We start from the raw sequence: 24749 nt of genomic DNA, 5'->3' as shown, positions 1-24749 counted from the left end.
AGGATACCTCAGGTCACAGAAAGTTTAATAAAGCTGCCCAAGGCCATCCAACTGGCAAGAGAAAAGCTTATACTTGTTCCTGACTTCCATATTTTCTTTAACGTCTGGGCTTTTAACCATTATGTCTACTAATAAAATAGCCACCAGCTATGTTGCCTGTGGTTTTGCCTATGTCAGCATTTCAAAACTAAATGTAGTCTAGTATTCATATTATTAGAAAGGTTGATATCATGGAAGAAAGAAATGAAAAAAAAATGAAACAGTAAATTAGGAAAAAAAAGAAAGAAAAAGAGCAAAAGGGAGAAATGGAGAAAAAAGAAGGGAAGGAGGAAAGAGAGACAACAAAGATAGAAGGAAAGAAGACAAAAAAGAAAAAGGAAGAAGAGAGGAAAAGAAGGCTGGAGGGGAGGAAAGATGCAAGATGGGCAGAAAGGAGGGAAGGAAGAAGTAAAACCTAACACTGAAAGGAGAACAAGAAAATAAGGAGGAAGACACAAGGGAGCAAGCAAGAAAAGAAAGAAGGAAGGATTTTAGTTTAAAAAAAGGGTTGGGGGGGAAGGGGAAGAGTAGTGATTTTGAATAGAAAAAGCATGGCCTTAGAGACGTTGATGGCAGGGAGACAAAGAGGATGTCGAAAAACCACTTTTCTAAATAAACTGAAATTACTGTCCTGCTTCTCTTCGACAACGCAGAAATATATTCCCTCATGTCTGGTTATGATGCCTGAATGAGCACCGAAGGGCACATGCTGGACAGTAGTGAGAAAGTCTTATCTCTCAGAGGACTGAGTTGCTGGCTGCCCACAGTACAGCAGGCTTCCCTAGAGCTGTGTGTGCCTTGGGCTCTCCGGTTGTTCCCCAAGAGCTGTGAGTGTGAGAAGCACTGGATGGGCTGCAAAGCAGCAGCAGGTTAAGTAAGCAGTTACCAACTGGACCATCACGGTGCATGTCAGGTGCATGCCTGTCAGGATGGGTATGAGGTGTGTTCACGGGATGGGGACAACATAGAAGTCAGCAACAAATCCACTGAAGCAAGACAGATGCTTGTCATTGGTAGGACTTTGTATGGTTGAATACGTTTCTATTCATAAAGGAAAAGCCTTCTTCTGTCACAAGATAGTTGTTTAGAGCCCAGCCACTATTCATTTTGTTCTCCACCTTCTCCATTTTAAGTAATTCTTTTTTTTTTCTTTCTCCTAGATCAAAAGAATTAACCCAACCTCAAAGACCGTAAAAGGAATCAAGAATCTATAGAGTTAGGTCTGCCACAAGCTAATGGTGTGCACTTATGAACTACTTCATTCCCTCATGCCTTGCACCAGATTAATTCAGATAAATACATCAGTACTCAAAGTAGGCTTTGCAGAGTAACTTCAGGGGCCTCCCAGCACTGGTGAGATAGGGAAAGAACCAGACCCTCTGACCATGCTTCATCTAAAGTAGTCCTGACGATTTATGTTCCCATGTGGAAGTTTGGATAAGCTTCCATTCAAAGAAAGGTTTCCAGGGGAGCCTGGGTGGCTCAGTCAGTTAAGCATCCGACTCTTGGTTTCAGCTCAGGTCATGATCGCATGGTTCATGAGTTTGAGCCCTGCATCAGGCTCTGTGCTGATAGTGTAGAGCCTGCTTGGGATTCTCTCTCTCCCCCTCTCTCTGCTCCTCTCTCTCTCTCCAACTCTCTCAAAATACATAATTAAAAAAATAATTTAATATTTAATTAAAATAATTTAAAAAAGAGAGGTTTCTGTAAATATATTACTAATGTTATTAATAAGTATTAATTAAAAAGTGAGAATGTATTCATAATCTTTAGATTCATTTGCAAGTCTAAAACAAATTCTAATTCTATAAACAAGCAAATGAATTAAGATAAATATCCTCTAATAAGAATTTGAAGGAAAAAAAAAAGGTATTTTCTTTCAATGGAAATGGACAGAATTACTTTAAAGTAAAATGTAAGCATATATTAAATTATAGAGACGTTATAGCCATGCCTGACAAATATGTTTCTGTTTCTTGCAAGCCTTTGTTAACTTCCCTGCCAACTGAAAAGGACACTGAGCGTGAGAAGCACTGCAAAGGTGTGCCTTTAGAAAGGTAGCTTAGGGGATGTGCTGCCGTCCCATCTCTGTGCTCTTATCAAAATGTCAGAGGAGCTCACACGCAGAGATGATTTCTCTCCCCTTCCATGTGCATTAGCCCTCAGTCTGTGGATTAGATAGCTATCATGGAGACTGAAAGAAAGGGGAAAATACATTAAAATATTTCTTGCCTTAAGTTCCCTTGGTGGTTTGTCCAGGACAGAAGGGAAGTCAAAACTGCTTCTCTCCAGGGTTGGCAATTTCCAAGAGATCAAGCAGTGCACAACGTAGCAGTGGGGTCAAGGAGGGAGTGGCTTTTCCAGGCCCCTCAAGCCCCAGCAGTTTTCTTGATCAGTCTGTGAAAGAAGCAGGAAGAGGTAAAAGGTATTGAGGAGATGAAATGCCAGGGTATGTGGGAGTTCCTTGCTAACTTGGTAGTCCAGTTTGGTTTAAGAAAGGGTCCCTGGGTAGGTGTAGCAATTATGTGAAAATGGGAGTGTTTCTAGATATTTCTAAACTCCATCAAACACTTCCTCATTTCTATGACTCCAAGGGACAGAGGACTGTGTTTTGTTTGTTCTGGGGTTCACAGGCACAGCCCCATCTACCAGCCTTCAATTCACACCTCCAGATGAGACATTGTTCTGGGTCCCCCAGGGTCCTTCAGATCTCCTGAGGTAGATGGAAATCTTTATGCCCAAAGAGAGAAAGCTGCCTATTTGCAAGTAGACTGTTGTTATCAAAAGGATTCCAAGAAATGTTAACTTTTTAAAACTAAGCATATTAATTCTCTTCTATATAAAGAAAATGAGAAAAAACATATAGTAAAAAACAACAATGATCCACTAAACATGTTTTGAATCCTGGCTCTATCTCTTACTAGCTGGGTGATCATGGCCAAATCACTTCATCTAATTCTGTTTCTTTATCTGCAAAATATTTCCAACAACACTAACATCGTGGGACTGCACACTTGTAAAGAGTTGAACAAATTACCTAGAACACGACTTATTTAATTTTCTTATTAACAGAATTCAAATCACTCCATAGTGCAATAGTGTGGCATTAAATTTTGGAACCTAATGATTTCACTCATATGTGGAATTTCAGAAACAAAACAGATGAAAATATAGAAGGGAGAAAAAAGAGAGAGAGAGAGAGAGAGAGAGAGAGAGAAACAAACCATGAGAGACTCTTAAAGATACAGAACAAACAGGGTTGATGGGGTTGGGGTTGGTTAGATAGGTGAGGGATATTAAATAGGGCACTTGTTTCTGTTTTTGTTTTTGTTTTGCTTGTTTCAGGACTAGATTTCAGTGATTCATCACTTTCATACAACACCCAGTGCTCATCATTACAAGAGAAGGGCCCTTGTGATGAGCACTGGGTGTTCTACCTAAGGGATGAATCGCTGAATTCTACTCCTGAAACCAATGCTGCATTTTATGTTAAGTGCCTAGAATTTATTTATTTATGTTTCTAAAATTTTTTAGATATTTTATTTATTTTTGAGAGTGAGAAAGAGAGAGAGCATAAGTGGGAGAGGGGCAGAGAGAGGAGACAGAGAATCTGAAGCAAACTCCAGGCTCTGAGCTGTCAGCACAAAGCCCAATATGGGCTCAAACCCGTGAACCAGGAGATCATGACCTGAGCCAAAGTTGGATGCGTAACTGACTGAGCCACCAAGGCGCCACTTAACTGACTAGAATTTAAATAAAAATTTGAAAAGAAGAAAGAAAAAAGCTAAAAAAAAATAAAAATTATATAAACTATGGAATCTAATGAAAAGATACAAACACAAATATTTTCTTTGTGTCTCAGGTACAGATTATTTATTTTATTTTGTTTTTGGTAATAATGTATGTAAAGTATTATCCAACCCTCATTTTACTAGAATCATAGTTTCCACCTATTGCCATCATGTAATTATAAAAATCATAAAAATTTTGAATGACAACTTAAACTTTTTAAATAGTAAGGAGCCACTGAAGGTGTTTGAGCATAGATGCATTAATTTCCTGAACAGATATTTATCATGTGCTTGCCATGTGGCAGGCACTGTTCTAGAAACAGGTAATGAAGGGATGCAATAAACAAAACTTCTGAGGTTTACATTTTTGTGGTGATAAAATGAGGAGAGACGTTCTAAAAGTAGTGATAGTTTGGGAAAAGAGTTCAGGGATTTCCCAGAGAATAAAGAGAAAGCTGAAGATAGGGGTTGCTTAGAAGACCGTTCCATTGCTCCAGGAAAGAGACAATAATTTGCAATACTAGACTAAGGGCAAAGGAAGAATCAGTGAGGGAATGCACAGAGGATGAGATAGATGGATGGAAAGGGGACACACTGATTTCGAATGAAAGTAAACAGTTCTATTTCAAAGTGTTGACAAGGTATCTTGTTACATGTGTCCCTTGAGCAGCCATTAATGCAAGACTGTGTAGCTCAGGAGAGACTTCACTGTTTTAGTTTAATTTGCCACAGAATGGTCCTGAAGTTGACAAAGTTGTGAAAGGGCAGCGTAAAAATGAGAAAAGAGAAAAGGAATTAAATAAATTATTTTATATAGTTCATCGCCCTCAAACAATGAAGAAGGTAGATGAGGTTACCCAGCAGGAGTCTGGGGAAAATCAACACGATGGATACTTCCACACTGGAAACTGCTTAAAATTCCTAATATACCTTTTCTGTTGTTTTATCAGGAAGAGAATAGCCCTGGCAATCCATGACAAGAATTAGAATTCCTCTGGATGTGCCATGGAGAAAACAGAGCTATTTATTCAGCCAAAGTAGTTCAATAAGCTTATTGCTTGGAAAATGATTATTTCTTCTCTGTAGAAATAATTTTCCCTTCTTGAAAGAAAGCCAAAGAACTGACTCAGTTTCTCTCAGGAAATACTAAGTGAGGCTTGGGCTTACCAAATACGAGTCTGCTCCTCACCTTGAGAAAGGGCTGCACGTTCAATTGAGTAGTGAACCTGCTAATAAACATTATTCATGTATTCCATTTTAAATCGAGTCACCAAATATGCTGTTAGGCTTTTGTAATGGAGAAATATAAAAGGAATAACAAAGTCCATACATTATTAAAACAGCAAATATAACACAATACTATAGAGAAACTAGATATTTATCACAAACAAGATACAAAATGTCAAATGTAAGAGTATAGTTCAAAAGAAACTTAGGATATAATTGCTGGATACAAGTATGTACACACACACACATACACACACAACCAATTAAGAAAAACATTAATATTGCCAAATAAACTATCCAGTCTTTTTGAAGAGGTAGAGTTCACATTATGCTTTAATGATGAGGGAAAACTTTATAGAAGTATTATTTTAGCTGTATTTTGAAAGGTGGGTATAATTTGTATCCGCTTATATAGAAGAAAACAAAACCAAAATCAAAGTTTCCTCGTCTATTGGCTTTGCTTAAAGTGTAGAAGCCAAAAATGTGAGGTAGGTTTAGGAGACTGGGAAACGAATTTGACTTCTGATATTTGGTAAAGACATAAACATCTTGAATGTCTGGCTAAGGTTTATAAATTCTATCATGCATGTATCCCAGAGCTAATGAATGAGAAACTATGAGTTTGAGGAGTTTGAAGAGAAGGAGAAGCAGACTTTGGGGAAGAATCATAAAGCAAGAGTGCAGACACAAGTTGGATAAGGAAATGAATGGAGTTAGGAAAAGCATATATAAAGCTCCTTTCTGAAGGCCTGGCTTGAGACAGGACACTAAACAGTATTCTGATATTTCAGATTTCGGTATTCTGATATTTCAGATTTCAACTTGTTATTTATACCAGGTGTAGAACCTTATATAAATTGATGTTAGCTGTGTTATACAAAATATATTGTTCCTTTTTCTCATCCAACTCCTGAAGAACATGCAGTGATCTCTCCCTATAGCTTAAGTCTGCACAAGAACTCTGAAGATTTTAAACTACCGCTAACAAGTGCCCTAGGTGTCTATATTTCTAGTTGAATAAATTATGTAACCTCTCCATGTCTCAGTTTCCCACACTGTAAAGTTTATTTAATAATAGTTCAATTACTATAGGTAAAGCTTAAACAGTTAATACATGTAAAGGAAACAGAATAGTGCCAGGTACATAATAAATGCTATCTATGTTTTAGCTATTACCGATAAATGAATACATGCATGAGACCCAAGACCACCTTTAAGTCCAAACAATATATGATACAAGTGCCATGCCCCAGTCAGCATGACTCAGAAAATGATTAGAGTGACTATCACTTGGTGCCCCCAAAAGGGTTCTTATTCAATGGATTATATCTTTCCTCTCATATTTTACCTACTCTAAGAGAATAGGGTAAAGACAATATTTGATTCTCTTTCATCTGTGAGGACACAATCTTAAACTTTTCCTTCTATAGTTTTTCAAAAGCAAAAATAATTTAAACAGGATACCCATTCATTTATCCAAAATTCATTGGCTATAATAGAAACATATATATTAATATAGAAGTGACTCCCACTTAAGCTTCTGATGCTTCTATATTAGAGTTTATCTCATACTGCATTCTTTCTCTTTGCCAAAAATGTACAGCCATCAAGGCCAAGATAACTAATCCCTAGCTCATAGCTGTAAGCCCTCAGATAGTGGTGCTAGCTCAGGCTCAGCAGGTAGGAAAGATAAGCTCCTATCCCAGGTGTGTATTTATTTCAAAAAATTTTTTTTTCAACGTTTATTTTTGGGACAGAGAGAGACAGAGCATGAACGGGGGAGGGGCAGAGAGAGAGGGAGACACAGAATCGGAAACAGGCTCCAGGCTCTGAGCCATCAGGCCAGAGCCCGACGCGGGGCTCGAACTCGCGGACCGCAAGATCGTGACCTGGCTGAAGTCGGACGCTTAACCGACTGCGCCACCCAGGCGCCCCTGAGGTGTGTATTTATTTCAATAAAGATAAATCACTGCCCCCTAAAGAGTGTGGATAGAGTGACTCAATATATGATGCATATCAGGAGTTCAGCGATCATTTCTGTGTTTGGCAGGTGGGACATTCAGTGGCAGAGGTGGCTTCATTACGTGTGAACACCGGGACCCCATGCTGTTGGGTCTATGGATGGTTTCCTTTCCCGGTTTTATGTTTACTTCATTAATATGCACATTGTACCAGCAGTGGGATGGACAATGGCAGACACTGACTGTAGTCATCTTGTTGAATCACTCTGATTTCCTAACTTCTTAGTCATTTAAAGCTTCCTCTATGATGGATGCTCTCTACTAGAGGTTAATATATGAAATAAAGATCTTCACATTTGATACTCACTTCTATAGTCTATTCACATGTTTTTTCCCAGACTTTCTTGTTCCTGTTATTACTCCTTTCAGACCAACCAGCCAACAGCCAACACATTTGCCACTGGTCATGAATTCATATTTATTCTTACAATTGGACACTTCTTTTTCTATACAAAGGAGATAAGAAGGTATACTGCAGGAAGCTCCACCCATTGGGAGGATTTCCCATCTCTGCTGTCTTTATGGACCATTCCTAAATGAAACCAATAAAGCCACCATCCATTTTAGGCTCATATAATACATCAGTACTATCCATATGTGGATGAAGATCAACATTTTTCTTCCTCCTCTCATGTGGTCAAAAGAGAACCCCATGTGGCCATGGGTTTGAGATGAGGGAACAGCAACAGTGCAACAATGAGGATGTCTTGGGGATCTGGGCCAATTGTCTGTGCAACTTACCTGTCTGTGCAACTTACCCGTGTTTCTGAGTTCCTTGTATATTTTACATATTAACTCCCTATTTAATATATGGTTTACAAATATTTTCTCCCATTCTGTAGGTTTCCTTTTCATTTTGTTGATGGTTTCTTTTGCTATGCAGAAGATTTTTATTTTGATGTGGTCTCACTTGTTTATTTTTGCCTTTGTTGCTTTTGTTTTTGGTGTCAAATCCAAAATAATTATCGTCAAGACCAATGTCAAGGAGCTTACTCTTTATGTTTCCTTCTAGGATTTTTGTGGTTTCAGGTCTTATGTGTAAGTCCATAATGAATCTTGAGTTGATTTTTGTGTGGGTGTAAGATAGGCGTCCAGTTTCATTCTATCCCAAGTGAATATCCAGTCATCCCAACATCTTTTATTAAAGACACCATCCTTTCTGCATTGTTCATTCTTGGCGACTTTGTAGAAATAAATCGACCACAAGCATGGGTGTATTTCTGAGCTGTCTATTATGTTCCATTTGACCCAGGAGTCCTATTTTTTTTATCAATTCCATAATGTTTTGGTTATTGTAACCTTGTAAAATAGTCTGAAATCAAGAAGACTGATCCTTTAGTTTTACTCTTCTTTCTCTAGATTGCTTTGGTTATTTGAGGTCTTTTGTGGTTCCTTACTAAGTTTTTCTCATTTCTGTGATAAATATCACTGGACTGTTATGGAAACTGCATTTAGTCTGTAAATCACTGTGGGTAATATAATGTTCTGACAATATTATTTCTTCTAATCTATGAATATGAAATACCTTTATATTTATTTGTGTCTTCTTCAATTTCTTTTTTTCAGTGGTACAGATCTTTCACCTCCTTGGTTAGATTTATTCCTATGTATTTTATTCTTTTTGATGCTATCATAAGTGGGATTGTTTTCTTAATTTATCTTCCCAATAGTTCATTACTAGTGTACAGAGACTTGCTCAAAGTTCCACAGATAGAAAGTTATAGCACTGGGATTTAAAAGCAAATTTTCGATATTAAAAATATGAGACAAGGGAAGATGGCGGCGTAGGAGGATGCTGGGCTCACCGCGTTCTGCTGATCACTTAGATTCCACCTACACCTGCCTGAATAACCCAGAAAACTGCCAGAAGAGTAGCAGAATGGATTCTGTGAAGCCAAGCGCAGACGAGAGGCCCATGGAAGAGGGTAGGAAGGGCGGAGAGGCGGTGCTTGCTACATGGACTGGCGGGAGGGAGCTCGGGCAGAGGGGCAGCCCGCCGGCCAAGCAGAGACCCCGAGTCTGGTTTGCAAAAGCGGAGGGGCCGGACGGAGTGTGTTCTGATGGCAAGTGGGACTTAACATCTGGAAGGTTATAAGTTAACTGCTCTGCTCAGAGAGTGGGAGGGCTGGAGGACAATGGGAGGGAGAATTGTTGACCCCCGGAGGACAGAGCTCAGCTTGGCAGGGAACAAAGGCGCTCGCCAGCACCATCTCCCTCGCCCATACCCCCGCCCAAATCCCAAAGGGAACCAGTTCCTGCCAGGGAACTTGCTTGCACCTTGCAAACACCCAACACTGCTTCTGCCGATTCCTCCCTCCAGCAGGTCTGACTCCCTCCCAGTGCCCCAGGGCCCCTCCCAAAGTGGATCTCTGAAGGAAAAGCAAGCTGAGCCTGCCCCTCCCACTGCTGTGCACCTTGCTGATCCACCCCAGCTAATAAACCAGATCCCCAGCACCACAAGCCTGGCAGTGTGCAAGTAGCCCAGACAGGCCACGCCACCCCACAGTGAATCCCGCATCTAGGAGAGGGAAAGAGAAGGCACATACCAGTCTGACTGTGGCCCCAGTGGTGGGCTGGGGTCAGACATCAGGTCTGACTGCGGCCCCGCCCACCAACGCAAGTTATTCAAGACAGCACAGGGGAAGTACAGCACAGGGTGCAGTTCTGCACTACTCCAGGGACTATCCAAAATCACGAAATGGAAGAATTCCCCTCAAAAGAATCTCCAGGAAATAACAACAGCTAACGAACTGATCAAAAAGGATTTAAACAATATAACAGAAAGTGAATTTAGATTAATGGTCATAAAATTAATCACTGGGCTTGAAAACAGTATAGAGGACAGCAGAGAATCTATTGCTACAGAGATCAAGGGACTAAGGAATAGTCAGGAGGAGCTAAAATATTCTATAAACGAGCTGCAAAATAAAATGGAAACGACCACGGCTCGGATTGAAGAGGCAGAGCAGAGAATAGGTGAACTAGAAGATAAAATTATGGAAAAAGAGGAAGCTGAGAAAAAGAGAGATAAAAAAATCCAGGAGTATGAGGGGAAAATTAGAGAACTAAGTGATGCACTAAAGAGAAATACACATAATTGGTACTCCAGAGGAGGAAGAGAGAGGGAAAGGTGCTGAAGGTGTACTTGAAGAAATAATAGCTGAGGACTTCCCGGATCTGGGGAAGGAAAAAGGCATTGAAATCCAAGAGGCACAGAGAACTCCCTTCAGACGTAACTTGAATCAATCTTCTGAATGACATATCATAGTCAAACTGGCAAAATACAAGGATAAAGAGAAAATTCTGAAAGCAGCTAGGGATAAACGTGCTCTAACATATAAAGGGAGACCTATAAGACTCCTGACCGATCTCTCTACTGAAACTTGGCAGGCCAGAAAGGAATGGCAGGAAATCTTCAATGCGATGAACAGAAAAAAATATGCAGCCGAGATTCCGTTATCCAGCAAGTCTGTCATTTAGAATAGAAAGAGAGATAAAGGTCTTCCCAAACAAACAAAAACTGAAGGAATTCGTTACCACTAAACCAGCCCTACAAGAGATCCTAAGGGGGATCCTGTGAGACAAAGTACCAGAGACATCGCTACAAGCATGAAACCTACGGACATCACAATGACTCTAAACCCATATATTTCTATAATAACACTGAATGTAAATAGACTAAATGCACCAACCAAAAGACATAGGGTATCAGAATGGATATAAAAAAAAAAAAAAGACCCATCTATTTGCTGTCTACAAGAGACTCATTTTAGACCTGAGGACACCTTCAGATGGAAAGTGAGGGGATGGAGAACTATCTATCAGGCTGCTGGAAGTCAAAAGAAAGCTGGAGTAGCCATACTTATATCAGACAAACTAGACTTTAAATTAAAGGCTGTAACAAGAGATAAAGAAGGGCATTATATTAATAACTACAGGGTCTATCCATCAGGAAGAGCTAACAATTATAAATGTCTATGCGCCGAATACGGGAGCCCCCAAATATATAAAACAATTACTCACAAACATAAGCAACCTTATTGATAAGAATGTGGTTATGGCAGGGGACTTTAACACTCCACCTACAGAAATGGATAGATCATCTAGACACATGGTCAATAAAGAAACAAGGGCCCTGAATGATACATTGGATCAGATGGACTTGACAGATATATATAGACTCTGCATCCCAAAGCAACAGAATATACTTTCTTCTTGAGTGCACATGGAACATTCTCCAAGATAGATCACATACTGGGTCACAAAACAGCCCTTCATAAGTATACAAGAATTGAGATCATACCATGCATACTTTCAGACCACAATGCTATGAACCTTGAAATCAACCACAGGAAAAAGTCTGGAAAACCTCCAAAAGCATGGAGGTTAAAGAACACCCTATTAAAGAATGAGTGGGTCAACCAGGCAATTAGAGAAGAAATTAAAAAATATATGGAAACAAATGAAAATGAAAATACAATACAACACTTTGGGATGCAGCAAAGGCAGTCCTGAGAGGAAAATACATTGCAATCCAGGCCTATCTCAAGAAACAAGAAAAATCCCAAAATACAAGAGTTGGTTTTTTGAAAAAATAAACAAAATTGATAAACCTCTAGCCAGGCTTCTCAAAAAGAAAAGGGAGATGACCCAAATAGATAAAACCATGAATGAAAATGGAATTATTACAACTAATCCCTCAGAGATACAAGCAATTATCAGGGAATACTATGAAAAATTATATGCCAACAAACTGGACAACCTGGAAGAAATGGAAAAATTCCTAAACACCCACACACTTCCAAAACTCAATCAGGAGGAAATAGAAAGCTTGAACAGACCCATAACCAGCGAAGAAATTGAATCAGTCATCAAAAATTTCCCAACAAATAAGAGTCCAGGACCAGATGGCTTCCCAGGGGAGTTCTACCAGATGTTTAAAGCAGAGATAATACCTATCTTTCTCAAGCTATTCCAAAAAATAGAAAGGGAAGGAAAACTTCCAGACTCATTCTATGAAGCCAGTATTACTTTGATTCCTAAACCAGACAGACACCAGTAAAAAAAGAGAATGGCAGACCAATATCCCTGATGAATATGGATGCAAACATTCTCAATAAGATACTAGCAAATCAAATTCAACAGCATATAAAAAGAATTATTCACCATGATCAAGTGGGATTCATTCCTGGGATGCAGGGCAGGCTCAACATTTGCAAATCAATCAACGTGATACATCACATTAATAAAAGAAAAGATAAGAACCATATGATCCTGTCAATAGATGCAGAAAAGGCATTTGACAAAATTCAGCATACGTTCTCAATAAAAACCCTCAAGAAAGTCGGGATAGGAGAAACATACTTAAACATCATAAAAGCCATTTATGAAAAGCCCACAGCTAACATCATCCTCAATGGGGAAAAACTGAGAGCTTTCCCTCTGAGATCAGGAACACAACAGGGATGTCCACTCTCACCGCTGTTGTTTAACATAGCGTTGGAAGTTCTAGCACCAGCAATGAGACAACAAAAGGAAATCAAAGGCATCAAAATTGGCAAAGATGAAGTCAAGCTTTCACTTTTTGCAGATGACATGATACTATACATGGAAAATCCGATAGACTCCACCAAAAGTCTGCTAGAACTGACACATGAATTTAGCAAAGTTGCAGGATACAAAATGAATGTACAGAAATCAGTTGCACTAATAAGGAAGCAACAGAAAGACAAATAAAGAAACTGATCCCATTCACAATTGCACCAAGAAGCATAAAATACCTAGGGATAAATCTAACCAAAGATGTAAAAGGTCTGTATGCTGAAAACTATAGAAAGCTTATGAAGGAAATTGAAGAAGATATAAAGAAATGGAAAAACATTCTGTGCTCATGGATTGGAAGAATGAATATTGTCAAAATGTCAATACTACCCAAAGCAGTCTACACATTCAATGCAATCCCAATCAAAATTGCACCAGCATTCTTCTCTAGCTAGAAGAAGCAATCCTAAAATTCATATGGAACCACAAAGGGCCCCGAATAGCCAAAGTAATTTTGATGAAGAAGACCAAAGCAGGAGGCATCACAATCCCAGACTTTAGCCTCTACTACAAAGCTGTAATCATCAAGACAGCATGGTATTGGCACAAAAACAGACACAGAGACCAATGGAATAGAATAGAATAGAATAGAATAGAATAGAATAGAATAGAATAGAAACCCCAGAATGAGACCCAAAAAAGTATGGCCAACTAATCTTTGACAAAGCAGGAAAGAATATCCAATGGAAAAAAGACAGTCTCTTTAACAAATGGTGCTGGGAGAACTGGACAGCAACACGCAGAAGAAGGAAACTAGACCACTTTGTTACACCATTCACAAAAATAACTCAAGATGGATGAAGGACCTGAATGTGAGACAGGAAACCATCAAAACCTTAGAGGAGAAAGCAGGAAAAGACCTCTCTGACCTCAGTCGTAGCAATTTCTTACTTGACACATCCCCAAAGGCAAGGGAATTAAAAGCAAAAATGAACTATTGGTACCTCATGAGGAGAAAAAGCTTCTGCACTGCAAAGGAAACAGTCAACAAAACTAAAAGTCAACTGATGGAATGGGAAAAGATATTTGCAAATGACATATCGGACAAAGGGCTAGTATCCAAAATCTATAAAGAGCACACCAAACTCCACACCCAAAAAAACAAATAATCCAGTGAAGAAATGGGCAGAAAACATGAATAGACACTTCTCTAAAGAAGACATCCGGATGGCCAACAGGCACATGAAAAGATGTTCAGCGTCGCTCCTTATCAGGGAAATACAAATCAAAACCACACTCAGGTATCACCTCACGCCAGTCAGAGTGGCCAAAATGAACAAATCAGGAGACTATAGATGCTGGAGAGGATGTGGAGAAACGGGAACCCTCTTGCACTGTTGGTGGGAATGCAAATTGGTGCAGCCGCTCTGGAAAGCAGTGTGGAGGTTCCTCAGAAAATTAAAAATAGACCTACCCTATGACCCAGCAATAGCACTGCTAGGAATTTATCCAAGGGACACAGGAGTACTGATGCATAGGGGCACTTGTACCCCAATGTTCATAGCAGCACTCTCAACAATAGCCAAATTATGGAAAGAGCCTAAATGTCCATCAACTGATGAATGGATAAAGAAATTGTGGTTTATATACACAATGGAATACTACGTGGCAATGAGAAAAAATGAAATATGGCCTTTTGTAGCAACGTGGATGGAACTGGAGAGTGTGATGCTAAGTGAAATAAGCCATATAGAGAAAGACAGATACCATATGGTTTCACTCTTATGTGGATCCTGAGAAACTTAACAGGAACCCATGGGGGAGGGGAAGGAAAAAAAAAAAAAAGAGGTTAGAGTGGGAGAGAGCCAAAGCATAAGAGACTCTTAAAAACTGAGAACAAACTGAGGGTTGATGGGGGGTGGGAAGGAGAGGAGGGTGGGTGATGGGTATTGAGGAGGGCACCTTTTGGGATGAGCACTGGGTGTTGTATGGAAACCAATTTGACAATAAATTACATATATTGAAAAAATATATATTAGACAAAAAAAAAAAAAAACAAATAAATAAATCAAAGCAAATTTTCCCTTTTGAAGACTGGGTTCCTAACCAGACTGTGGCACTGTCTCTTTTTTGGTCAATTAGTAAGTTTCTCTCTTCTCAGATGGCAACCCTTTTAAGGGCAAGATACTTGTTTCTTCCCAGGATCTCAAATATGTGATGCTTCTAAATCACTTTTTATGACTCTGTTACACATGGGCCTGCTTTAAGGGAGCTCCAGTCCAACAATCCAAGACTTTGAAGGTTCTCAGCAAACGCTATTTGATCATTGTCCCTTTAATCATTTCATCTATCGTATTTGATAGGTATTGTTACTTGTCTTTACCTAGCCTTCGCTGAGAACGTAGAGGCTATATTTTATTCATGTATATAGGCCCAATGCCTGGAAAAGCTGGCTGAAATACTTTGATCATTCTGTACATAATTGGTGAAATAAGTAATTAATATATAATGCCTCTTTGAAGTTCTAGCATTTTATTTACTATGATCATCCTGTATCAGTTTAGGAGCGTGAGTCACAGACAGGAGTCAAGTCATGGTTCTAACACCTTCTAGCCATATGACATTGGGAAAGTCACTTAAAACATCTGAGCCCCATTTTACCCATCTATGAAATGAGACCTACCTACTTTAAAATGTTCACCTAGGGATAATAGGTGATAATACTTGTGAAGAACTCCTGTAACTTTAAAGTTTATATAAGTGAAAAACTTTGGTTATCAATACTAAAAAATACTGCACACTCATCAAGCAGGGATGTTCCTGGAATCCCCTTTAAATTTTCTTGTCTACAGCAATCACTTACCATTTTGTTGTCAGTTTATTTTTCAAAAATCCATGTTTTATTTCTTACCTGTAAATGGTTGAACTTAGTCTAGTTTATATTCCCGTGCATTTTTCCTCTGGATATATTTACACAGCATTGATCATAGTAGATACTCAGTAAAACCCTTGAGTACTTTAAAATTGCCACACTTACTTTTTTTTTTTAAATGAAATACATTTGAGACTTTAATTTCTTTGCTAATATGCAAAATATCATCTTTGTATTCTTTCAAATTGTGCTTCATCTGGTCTTATGTCTATCCTCTAAGTACTCTTACTATATATATATATATATATATATATATATATATATATATATATATATAAATTTTTTTTTTTCTTTTAGAAATGACAAGTATCTGACCCTAATAGCTTTTGACTGATTGGCGTTTGATCCCCGAGGTTGGCAGAGTGTGGAAGAAAAAAGAAAAGTAAGAAATGCATAAGATAAGAGATGGTAAGTCACAAGTAATATTGACTGAGAAGGAACAGAGGGATTTTTCTTTGCTTTTCAAAATCGACTCAAATTTACTTTTCAAGTAATTTTAAGCAGGAAATAGATTACAAACTCATAGTTTTCTCAAGAGATTTCTACTTCTTTGTATTCTTGGTGCTTTTCAAGGAAACACAATAGATGGGAGGAGTTTGTGGAACCAAAACTACTTTCTTAAGTGGGAGGAAGAGCTTAGAAAAGAAGGTTTTGTAATCAGGAAACTATCTGGTGCCTTAACGATTGAAGCTTATTGAAGTGGAGTTTATTTCATCTTGGGATTTAAAAGTGCCGAAAAAGAACTACTTCCTGAAAATACTGCCTTAGCACATGGAACAATCCAATGTACATGCAGTCTAAGGTGAATGAAGTGGAACTTAGGAAAAGAATTATAGGGGGGAAAAAGAAACTACACTTGAAGTAAAAATTCTAAGTCAACAGATTTGATGGCATCTGGGTTTGCATCAGATGGTCTCTAAAATGGACACGATCCTCATTCTTTTTCCTACACTCCCATTTTTCCCGAATTGTATTTTTATTTATGGAAAAGTTAGGATGAGACTGGCCACTGTAACTTGGAGGAAGAACAGCATTCCTAAGCCAAACACTAGCAGTAAGTACACTCTAGCATCACTCTTCCTAAAAACTAGAATCATTTCCTTGGGATGTTTGTCATCATCACCACTGAAGATTTATTCTATGATACCAGATCAATGTATCCAGAACAGAATCATGCAATCTCAGTATTCTGATGGGGTTCAAAAGAAATTATTCAAATTTGCATCTTTTTGAAATAGGAGACTATGTTTTCTGATTCATTTTTTTTTAATCTGGTCTTTCCCCAAAACTATAAGGTACAAAAGATTGAAGCAAATATTGAAGAAACTAAACATAGATTGATGTAGTGAAAATGGCATTTTTCATGTCAGTCCCATGACCTCATTTTCATTCAACTCAGCATTAACTGGTGCAGTATGTACTATAGTATAGATCCTGACTAAAACACTTTCCTTGTCTCTTAGCTATTAATTAATTAACGGAGGTTATAAAATAATGGATGTGAACTTGGAGATTTTTATTGGACCTTTAACATTTCCTTGGATAATGGACTCCTTTGAAAATCTGATACATTCTCTAAAAATGTATAGGCACACAAAATATGCTTTCAAACTCAAGAGTTGATGTACCTGTGCTCTGAAGAAAATAAGAGAGAGTGCTATCCTGAACTTATCTGGTTAAGGATGCAAAATATGTACAATTGAAATGACTTGAGAAGTACATAAAGTTACAGTTACAAATTCAAGTGTGACTACAGAACTATGAACCAAGAAATATACATGTATAAAGGGAAATGGCAGAGTCAGTGCATCTCTGTTATTCTAAAGCATTGTTACCCATAGATAGATAGTTAGGCACATATATCCATACGCACACACACACGCACACAGTGCAGAAAAAAGGTGATGACAGCTGGGTAGCTATAAAAGAAATAACGTCCACTGCAGATGTGGCCTGAGAGATGCCCACTAGAGTTAGGAAAAGAGTTAAGGCACAGTCTTATGAGGTTACAAAACCAGGCTTTCTAATTCAGTGTTAAATAAAGTCATTGCAGTCAAGATTTAGCAATATTTTATAACGTATTCACAAATAGTGGCTCAGAGGGCATTGGGTTCATACATATGATTCAAAAAACTGTTTTATTTCCTGGAGCAGTGGGCCAGGTTTTTCCAAAATCTACGTCTTATGAGAGCATGCCTACTTTCCAACGTGTGTCTCCATGTTCTTTCAGTGGGGGGTGGAATCTCTGCCTTTGCTACTTTGCCACTGTTCTTCAATCATGCTTTGACTTCACACTGGGCCTTTGAACCTAGTGCTGTTTGTGGACTCTCTTGGGTTGGACAAAAGAAAAAAAGGGAGAGAGAGAGCAGTTCTCAACAACAACAAAATTCTGTAAATGAACCTCCAGTCACCGCAAGTGGCAGCAGATAGTCATTAAGTATGACAGGAATGTGTTTTTATACTATATTTAGGAAATTTGTGAATGCTAATGAGGCTTTTCCATTTATTTTTTTCCCCTGGGCAATGTCATTGCATTGCCATGAATGCTGCATGATTATATATATAAGTATTTATAATAAACCTTCTTTTTACTCTTGTCTGAATAGTAGGTTTATGAATTGTTTATCCTGGTCTGTATAAGTTAGGGAATGTACCTGAGGTTTTTTTTTTAAATTTTTTTTTTTCAACGTTTATTTATTTTTGGGACAGAGAGAGACAGAGCATGAACGGGGGAGGGGCAGAGAGAGAGGGAGACACAGAATCAGAAACAGGCTCCAGGCTCTGAGCCATCAGCCCAGAGCCCGACGCGGGGCTCGAACTCACGGAGCGCGAGATCGTGACCTGGCTGAAGTCGGACGCTTAACCGACTGCGCCACCCAGGCGCCCAGTACCTGAGGTTTTTAACAGAGGTTAATCACAGTAAGCACTAGGCCCAAGGTCATCTTGAGTAGAGCTTCATGGTTAGTAATTGGCTAATTGGCTCTGGCATCAGATGGGGCACTCACATACACCTCCACCATACTCTACCTAGGTGTGTCATCCTAGGGAGCTGTTTAAGCTCTCTGCGTTTTCTTGTCTACAAGATTGAGATAATAATAAAGGCTCCTTCACAGAGTTTTCGGGAGAATCACATAAAGTAATCAAATTGAAGTACTTGGCATAATACATGGAATACTGTCTGAAAAACGTTACCTATTGTTAACATGTGGCTTTGGTCGTTTTGGAGTTGAACTTAACTTTAACCATTAAGTTAAATATATCAACTTGTACAAGCATGCAAAATCTTTTAGGATAGCAATTCTAAGTCTACGCCCTAATTGTTTTACATTGATAATACTGCCTTTCTCGATGGGAGACCATATCCATCAATGTAAACTAATCAATCAGGGGCCCAGAGTCAGATATCTGACTTAGGTATGTAGTAGGCTTCATCAGGAACATGATGAGATTTTATTTACACAAGGCCACACACACACACACACACACACACACACACACACACACAAAACCTCAAAAAACTCAAGCACCACAAAAACATTCACATAACCAGAAGAAATATACACGTGTACACAGGTGAATATGCATGTATATGTATGTGAAATACAGATATTCACACACACAATAGATACTAAATGGGTCTGGGTACACACACACATATACACACACATGTCTGTATGCCTTGGGTAAAGCAAGACTGAGAAAAATAAATGATGGTTTTTTATTTCTTCACCAAGCAGTGATTCTAATAAACCTTTTCTTGTGACTATGCTTTCTCACAATCTTCTTTCCCCTTTCGCCTGTGTATACCAGACCCATCCCAACCAAAACCTTGATATGGATTTCCATACTATTAAAAAGTTAATTTGGGAACCTGAGTTAGCTATGTTGGGTAGAACATTAGTTTTGGTGAATTTGCATGTAAGTTATTTTATTTCTTTTATTAAAATTTTTTTTAATGTTTATTTATTTTTGAGAGCAAGAGACAGAGCATGAGCAGGGGAGTGGCAGAGAGAGAGAGGGAGACACAGACTCTGAAGCAGGATCCAGGCTCTGAGCTGTCAGCACAGAGCCCGACGTGGGGCTTGAAACCGTGAACCGTGAGATTACAACCTGAGCCGAAGTCAGATGCTTATCCGACTGAGCCACCTAGGCGCCCGCATGTAATTTATTTTTTAAAGTTTACTCATTTATTCTGAGAGAGAGACGAAGTGGGGAAGGGGAAGAGAGAGTGGGAGACGGAGGATCTGAAGCAGGTTCCATGCTAACTGCAGTGAGCCCAATACAGAGCTTGAACCCACAGATCGTGAGAGCATGACCTGAGTGAAGTCGGACGCTCAACCCACTGAGCCACCCAGGTGCCCTGCATGTAATTTCTTTTTATGACTTAATTTTATTGTTGAGAAGGTAGTGTTGTTTAACTTTGTCTTCTTCCTTCCACTTAACTTCTGTGCTTTTGCAGTTAAAGACCATGAAGTTCTCCAGGAGAAAGTAATTTTTGGTTTTCTAATCAAGCAAGTTAATTTAGTTCACTTGTCACTTTTGGTATGAGGTACCCAACCCTTTGAATAATGTTAGAAATTAACATCATGGAGCACCTGGGTGGCTCAGTCAGTTAAGTGACAAACTCTTGGTTTGGGCTCAGGTCATGATTTCATGGTTTGTGAGTTGGAGCCCCTCATTGGGCTCTATGCTGGCAACACGGATCCTGCTTGGGATTCTCTCTCTCCCTCTCTGGCCCTCCCCACTCATTCTCTCCCTCTCTCTCTCTCTCTCTCTCTCTCTCAAATAAATAACTTAAAAATAAAGATATCAGAGTGGTATCTCTACCAACAGAAAACAAGAGGGGCCATTTCATTTGGTCATCTGGAAGCCTCTGTTTTTCAAAAGCTATTGATACTGGGATCTGAACACATTACTGTTTTGCACATTTACCAGCACACAGGGGCTGAAGGGAAATCAAATCATAAAACCTTATTGCTATTTTTCTCCCCTGGGCTCTGTCTACTAGTTTGAATGAATTAAGAGTGTGTGGGGGTGGGGGAGTGAGTGGTAGTTCTTGTCCCTTGCAGAGACTTATAGTGAAGTTGTTCAGGGAAACACCTATCTGAGGTTAGCTGCTTGTTTTGTTTGTTTTTGTTTCCCTCAATTGGATGGAACTTATATGCCCTGGGCATCTCTTTTTCTTTATTTTGTTTTGACAGATGTTTCTTGTTGATTTTTTTAAGTATTTTACCTGGATGTTATTTTTTTTTTTTCTTCCAATGTGTGCTTCAACTTTACTTGCATCACCTAGAGCTATGCCTTAAGCACAGACCACCCAGTAAGAGTCTTTCCTGTAAATTGTTCTTTCACCAAGAGAACACTTTATCTAGGTAAAAGACTTGGGGGAAGGCTACATTTTTTAAATCCCTCATGTAAATGGGTTATCTGCATTCATTGCCTGTAGTACTCTGTGACCTACAAAGGATTAGAGACTACTGACCTAATTCAGGTGGGGTTTTTGACAACAGGGTGATGTCTTCATTCAATTGGGCCACTGTAACAAAGTACCATAGAATGGGTGGCCTATACACAATAGATAGTTATCTCTCATAGTTCTGGAGGCCGGAAGCCTGAGATTAGGGTGCCAGCATAGTCGGGTTCTGGTCAAAGCCCTCTTCTGGGTTGCAGACTGTCAGCTTCTCATCCTCTCCTCACATGGAAGAAAAAGGAGAACTGTCTGGAGGGTCTCTTTTCTAAGGACACTGATCCCATTTATGAGATCTCCACCCTTAGGACATAATTACCTCCCAAAGGCCTCACCTCCTAATTCCATCACATTGAGGGTTAGGATTTCAACATAGGAATCAGAGGGGAGAGGAGGGTACAAACATTTTAGTCCTTTGCAGACCACTTCTTTCCTCCCTTCCTACCTCAGTTTTGAACAGGACATCTAATGAAACTCTGACTACAGTATGCTTTGCAATTTGATGTCCAAAAATAAAACCTTTATATAAATGAAAAGTAAAGAATGCTTATAACTGTTAATTAACCAGAAGGAATGAATAAAGCAGAGAACAAAAAGTTTAATAGATTAAGGTGCCCAACAGTCACCTAGATTGTAGGAAGAGCCACGGACAGAAATTCTTTGGGCAAAAGTCTGTTCCCATCATAGCTAAGACACACCTGCCTGTTTTTCCTTAAGAAGAGTCAGCTGAGGACAAGACTGGGAAGTCCAGGAGGACAGACATTTTATCTTTGTTTCTTCTGTTCTAACTTCCTCTCTTTCTCTCAATACATGGAATAAAGGAAGATCTCAACCGATATATTTCGTTCTTACTCTCTCCAATAATACTCCTGTCATAATTCTTTTTTTTTTTTTTTTTAATTTTTTTTTTTCAACGTTTATTTATTTTTGGGACAGAGAGAGACAGAGCATGAACGGGGGAGGGGCAGAGAGAGAGAGAGACACAGAATCAGAAACAGGCTCCAGGCTCTGAGCCGTCAGCCCAGAGCCTGACGCGAGCCTGACGCGGGGCTCGAACTCACGGACCGCGAGATCGTGACCTGGCTGAAGTCGGACGCTTAACCGACTGCGCCACCCAGGCGCCCCTCCTGTCATAATTCTTAAAGAGCTTAATATTCAAATGAATGATTCTTTCAAAGTCCTGGCCTCTCACGCCCTGACCTCCTTTTCCAAAAGTCTTGCATAAAGTTTGCTGCAGACATTCACTCCCTTGTTATTCCCAATGACTGCCTTTCTCCATAATCTCACTTTTAAGCTTTCCACTCTGAGTACCACTCACAACTTTCTAATACATTCTTTCTAGTATCATAACTAGCATACTCGTTATACTGTTTTGAAGGCTATACTCCATTGCTCATCTCAAGTTTTAACTGTCTCTCCTGTAAATCCTCACTTCTTTTTATGCACAGCTTACATACCACATTTCATTGTAACCACTATCATATACTTCCTTTCTCTTTTCCTCTTTTGACCACTTACCTGACAAAACCCCAACCCTGGTCATATCCAATCCTTACTCTGTCTACACATTTACCAAGATACACGTGAGCGGAGAAAAACAACAAGAATGATTGGGATCATTTGAAATTAATGGCCAAGAACACCACGTGGTTCCTTAGGGCTGCTCAGTAATCTTATTACAATTCCCTATTTCCCTGAGTAGTCCACCTTCCTGAGTGACCAGTCTCTGCCTTTGACTTGATGCACAACTACACTCCTTCCTCCATTTTCATTCTTTACTGAGCAAATAAACACAGTCACAAGGAAATGGCCATGTGCTGCCACAAATTGCTATATTTTCATCTGCATTCAGATACTCCTGTTTCCCTCTTGTTACTATGGAGGGGTATCCCTCTGACCCATTCAAGAATACTTTTCCAGCAATTCTCCACCTTTTTCTCTACATTCTCAAAACCTCCCACTTTACCAGATCATTTCTGTCTGAATATAAACATGCATTATATATCTTCCATAGAAAATAACAAAACAACAAAACAGATACAAAAACTTGTTTGACTCTACATACCTATCCCATTCCCAATTCACTTCTCTCCTCCTTCTTAGTAAAGATCATTACAAGAGATCTTATATTACTTTTCTGGTTATTTTGTCATTCTCTCTTGTAAGCACTCCAGTTAGACTATGACGTTAACACTCCAGTGAACATCTCTTGTCAAGAATCACCAATGGTCTCTACTTTGCTGAATGCAATGGCACCTTTTTAGTCCTTGTATTACTTGCCCACTAGCAACATTTAAAATGATTTATCATTCCCTCTTTGCCTTTTTTTTTTTTTTTTTTTTTTTTGGCTTTTGGGTCATTATTTTCTCTTTTTTCTCCTTTTACTCAACTGGTCCATATCTTTATACTCTTTGATCTTCTTCTTTTGCCTCAGAAATTTTCTTTATTGGGGCACCTGGGTGGCTCAGCCGGTTAAGAGACTAACTCTTGGTTTCATCTCAGGTCATGATTTTGCAGTTCATGGGTTTCAGCCCTGAGTTGGGCTCTAAGCTGGCAGTGTGGAGCCTGCTTGGGATTCTCTCTCTCTCCTCTCACTGCCCCTACCCTGCTCGCACATGTGCTCTCTCTCTCTCTCTCTCAAAATAAATAAATCAACTTAAAAAAAAAAAAAGGAAGAAATTTTCTTCATCTACTTTAACACTTCAGGTGATATCGTGGCATGTCTATATGTTGTGGACTCATATTTTTCCACTCCTGAACTATGACATATGAATCTAACCAATGACGTGGCATCTCCACTTGAATGTCTAATAACAACAAAAGTAATAATATTTTACAAAATTAAGAACTGCTTACATTTAGTACGTACTATATTCCAGGAAATGTCCTATATGTCATATATGTATGTGTGGGTGAGCATGTGGCACAGTGCTTTGTGATATTATATGAGACTGCTTTGTCAACCCTTAACATAAGGCTAGAGTAAAAAAAAAAAAAAAAGAAATCAGACTGGCTTACAACAATATTCATTTCCTATGTATGTTAAATGTTGATAATTATAGGTCACCTGTGGCTATGATACAAGAAAGCACTGCAAGTCACATGGCAAAGGGCAGTATATTACTTTCCTATTGCTGCCACAAAAAAAGTACCATAAATGTAATAGCTTAAATAATACAAATTTAGTCTCAAAGATATTAAATTTTGTCTGAGCCCTGTGATCTGGAAAAAAGTGAAGGGAAAGAACTCCCTCCCCCTACTTTTGTGTTCTGGGAATGGATTTACTGAACATCCTTCCCTGTAAGACTTAGATAAGACTCAGGGATGTCCACCAAGCCCCAGCCCCCACCTCCTAGGACAAAGCCCCATAGGGACCCTGCAAATTTCCATTCTCAGCTCCACAGTAAGATTACATGAACTATCCTCACTGATAAATTAGAATAAAATGCTTATTAACCAAAGTTTGTTTAAGATTCACTCTTCAAACTTGGACACACCCTCAGCGTGAGTAGTAAAGCATTCTGTAACCTACTATCCTTGCAGGTCACACTCTTTCATTACACTTCCCCACACCCACTTCCTTTAAGCCTTGTTTATTTTTCCCTAGAAAAGAAAACCTTTCTTGCCTCACCCTTAGGAGGCTTGCAGAGTTTACACTCAGAGTGTTCTCCCCATCATAGTGTTCCCTTGCTGCAATAACTCCTTTCACCTCCTCTTCCATAATCCTTTAG

This window comes from Puma concolor, chromosome D1 (assembly GCF_028749965.1).
Source record: "Puma concolor isolate L17-30 chromosome D1, mPumCon1.1.hap2, whole genome shotgun sequence".
In the NCBI taxonomy this organism is placed as follows: Eukaryota; Metazoa; Chordata; class Mammalia; order Carnivora; family Felidae; genus Puma; species Puma concolor.
The sequence above is the reverse complement of the archived record's forward strand: the minus strand, read 5'-3'. Positions refer to the sequence as shown.